The sequence below is a fragment of the Vombatus ursinus genome, unplaced genomic scaffold (assembly GCF_900497805.2).
Source record: "Vombatus ursinus unplaced genomic scaffold, bare-nosed wombat genome assembly UNPS02009371.1, whole genome shotgun sequence".
Taxonomy (NCBI): domain Eukaryota; kingdom Metazoa; phylum Chordata; class Mammalia; order Diprotodontia; family Vombatidae; genus Vombatus; species Vombatus ursinus.
In genome coordinates, this window is record NW_020949149.1 from 19730 (window position 1) to 23544 (window position 3815).

The window sequence follows — 3815 nt, forward strand, 5'->3', positions numbered from 1 at the left end:
ATGATCTAGAACTGAAGTTGTGGTTTTATACAGATTGGATTCAATTTAGAGGTTTCTTAAAAAAATCTTTTTGACTAATTTGCTTTGTGTCTGATTCTTCAAAACAAAACAAAACCCAAAAGAAAGCCTTTAGGTTCCACACAAACACTCTATCCAACATGACATAAAATATAGGACAGACTCTCTAACTGCCCCACTCTCCATCATAGAACTTGCGTTTGAGCCCATGAATAAATAAGTAAACAGTATTTTATTTTTTCAATTACATGTAAAGACAATTTTTAGCATTCATTTAAAAAAATTTTTGAGTTCTAAATTTTCTCCCTCCCTTCCTCACCACCCACTCACTCGGTAAACAACTTGATATAGGTTATGTATGTGCAATCATGTAAAACACATTTCCATATTAGTCATGTTGTGAAAGAAGGAGGCCAAAAGAAAAGTACCACAAAAAAAAATAATCTGAAAATATATACTTTAATCTGCATCTTCAATCCATCAGATCTTTCTCTGGATATGGATAGCATTTTCCATTATGAGTCCTTTGGAATTGTCTTGGATCATTGTATTTCTGAGAAGAGTTAAGTTGTTCATAGTTGATCATAGCACAACATTGCTGATACTATGTACAATGTTCTCCTGGTTCTGTTGAGCCCATAAGTAGTAGAGGCAATTCTCCTTCAATCTCTAGTGGGCCTCTAACTCTCCTAGGTAAATGACTGCCTTTTGTAATTGAATAGGAGTAGGAGAATATAAACTCATTTTATGTAAGATTCACTGAAAGTATCATTGGGACAACTCTAACATAACAGACAAAATAACAGGTATGATATGTACCTTTTCAAAGTATTCCCACATGCTTTTAATGTCTTCTTCTAGAACTCTATATTTTGAAAGCTATTTATTTCACGTAGTTTGGAAAGTATGAGTATTTGTTGTGACAAAATTGTCTGGTACCAATAAAATATGCAGAGATAGGAGAAAAACTGCAGTTTCTTATGCTCAAAGCACAGTCTACACTGAACTTTTATCAATCAATGAGTCTCACTCATCAGATTTTAGCTATCTTATATAGATTTGGGGTATATAAGCAGGATGGGTACAATGGCATTTCAAAGAGCCATAGGGGAAGAAAATGATTTACACATCAAAGAACAGATGGAAAAAAGGGGAAGATTTATATCAAGTAAAACAGGAAACTAGCTGGTTAGCACAGGAGATGTAGCCAATATCTCAAGCTTGATTTTGCAGACTTTAGCATGCTGATTTGTGCATCTTTTTTTTTCCCCCTCAAAAGGGTAGGATTTACATGTTATTATCATGTGAAGTCAAATATTATTTGGATATACACTTTTGTTATACTTGATCTTTTAGGGGAAATAGAAAAAAATTATAAGCTATATGATTCAGACAACTGAGGCTGTTAACAGGACAACTGACGATAGTTCACACTGTTAACAGGATCCATGATTACTTGAATTCATTGATTTGAGCTTTTCCTTATTGGTTACAGAGATCTCACTCATTTTTTGTCCATTTTTGTAGAACTGAAAAGTTGGCATGTACTTCATTTCATCCTGTGTAGTAGCAATATCCTGACAGTCATCTACATCCACTTCTATGAAGATCATGCCTGAGTACTTTTCACAAAATGAATGAAAGAAAGGCTTGATCACTTTGCATGGTTTACACCATGTGGCAGAGGAGTCGACTGCTACTAATTTTTCTCTAGCTTCTTTCAACTCTGAGTCAAAGTTTTCCTTGTTCTCAGTCTGTTTTACCATTTTTTTTTTTCAGGCACCTGAGAGGTGTTTGGGAAATGAGATGGAGAGCAGGTGATATCAGTGATTTGAACGGTCTGAGAACCAGAGCCTTTTTAGAAGGCACTTCTGTTTGCAAGCAATGCAAGAACTCTTGACATGTTCATCTTAGGTAAATGGCAGAATGTAGCTAGAGGTTTTCTTCTCACATTGTGATGGCAACATCTATTGAAAAGTTGTTAAATTTTCATGGACCAACTTTTTTTCCTCCAGGGAAGTTGTGGGCAATAATTTTGTTTGTTAATGATGCTCTAATTTCAATATAATTTAATTATGGAATTCAAGGATATTTTGGGGTTTGTATTTGTAGTACAGGGATTTGTCATCTGATAATCAGAAATGCTTCAATATCCTCTATTCCAGTAAAGGTTCATTTTTTTTCTCTATAGGAATACACTCAGCTTTTCAGGGTAAGTTTATTCTTGGTTGTAAGTCAGTATCTTTTGTCTTTAGGGGTATTGTATTCCAGTATTTCCTCTGATTTTTCATAAATGCTAAAAAATCTTATGTAATCCTGACTAGTTTCTTGGTACTTGAACTGCTTCTCTCTGGATGCTTGCAGTATTTAAATTTTTTTTTTTTATTGAGAGATGCTAATTTTGTCTGTAACATCCTTGAAACTTTTCCTTCCCTTGCAGGAAGTGATTAGTGAGTTCTTTCTATTTTTACTTTATTCTTTTCACTGTCTGGCTCCAATAGATCTGGGCAGTTTTTATATATAATTTATATATTTATATAATTAATATATATTATACATGATAATATATATAATTTATATATAATTTCTTGAGATATAATGTCAAGACTTTTTAAAATCATGGTTTTCAGAGAATTTAGCAATTCTTAGATTATCTTTCCTTGACCTGTTCTTCTGGTTTTGATATCAGATAGCTTACATTTTTTTAAATTTTTTTAACTTTTTGATTTTGTTCTAATATTTCTTGTGGGTCTTGGAGTCATTGATTTCTTTTTGGTCTAGTCTAATCTTCAGTGAGCCCATTTCTTAGGGAAGGTTTAGTACTTTCTCTTCTAAGATTCTTATTTTCTAATTCTTTCTTCAAGAGCTTGTATTTCATTTTTTAATTTCTAGCTTCATTCCTTCTGTGTATTCATGTAGTCCTTGTGGAAAATCCATTTTCCCCATTGAATCTCTTTTTGCAGTTCTAACAGAGTTAATCTTTCTTTTTGGCAAGAGCTCTAGATTTCTAATATTTTTTTTTTATATCAGGTTAGTGTTTTCTTTGGTTTAGCCATCTTTTCAGCATTAGCTCCTGAATTGTGGCTTGGTGATGGGGCTAGGCTCTGACTCCTGCTGTGCTTTTGGGTGAAGTAGTTGGCCCTGTTTTGTCTCACCTTGTCCCCCCTGGGTCCTTGGTCTGATCGTCACCTTCTGGGGTTTCCAGAATACCTGAAGTTCAGAGATCTGGAACTTCAAGGGCATTTCTAGTAGCTCATGACAGAGTTTTGGGTATCTTGGAGTCCCCGGGCTTGGCTGCCCAGGTCTGAGCACTGCAGCCCTATGTTGATTCCTACTCACTGGTCACTGTCCACTGCTGAATACTGCTTCTTGTGGCTTCAGAGCCTACAACTCTAAGCCTTTCTGATCACATTGGGGCTTTCTTGGTGGAACTTTTCACTCTCGCTGACTCCAGACACAGAGCCTTGCAAGATATACATATCCTGTCTCTGGTCATGCTGGGAGGTTCCCAGATGCTGGTACAGGATTTGTTGGAGAGACCACTTTACCTATTGCACTTGTACCTATAGATGACTTGTGCAGTTGTGGGTTCAAAAATTAACTTACTATCATACTGGGAGGCTGGTCACACTGGAAGACTCCCTTGTGCTTGTAATTCATGCAGCACTATGAAGTGCTTGAGCCAACAATTATGAGGGAGTCTTTTGAGATTAGGAATTTTCTTTTCTTTTCTTTTCTTTTCTTTTCTTTTCTTTTCTTTTCTTTTCTTTTCTTTTCTTTTCTTTTCTTTTCTTTTC

The 3815-nt window shown here is 35.2% G+C and overlaps 1 pseudogene; it reads right to left on the reverse strand.

The window, feature by feature from the left end:
* Positions 1 to 1454: 1454 nt before the first annotated feature.
* On the reverse strand, positions 1455 to 1784 carry LOC114035882 (annotated as a pseudogene).
* Positions 1785 to 3815: the final 2031 nt, after the last annotated feature.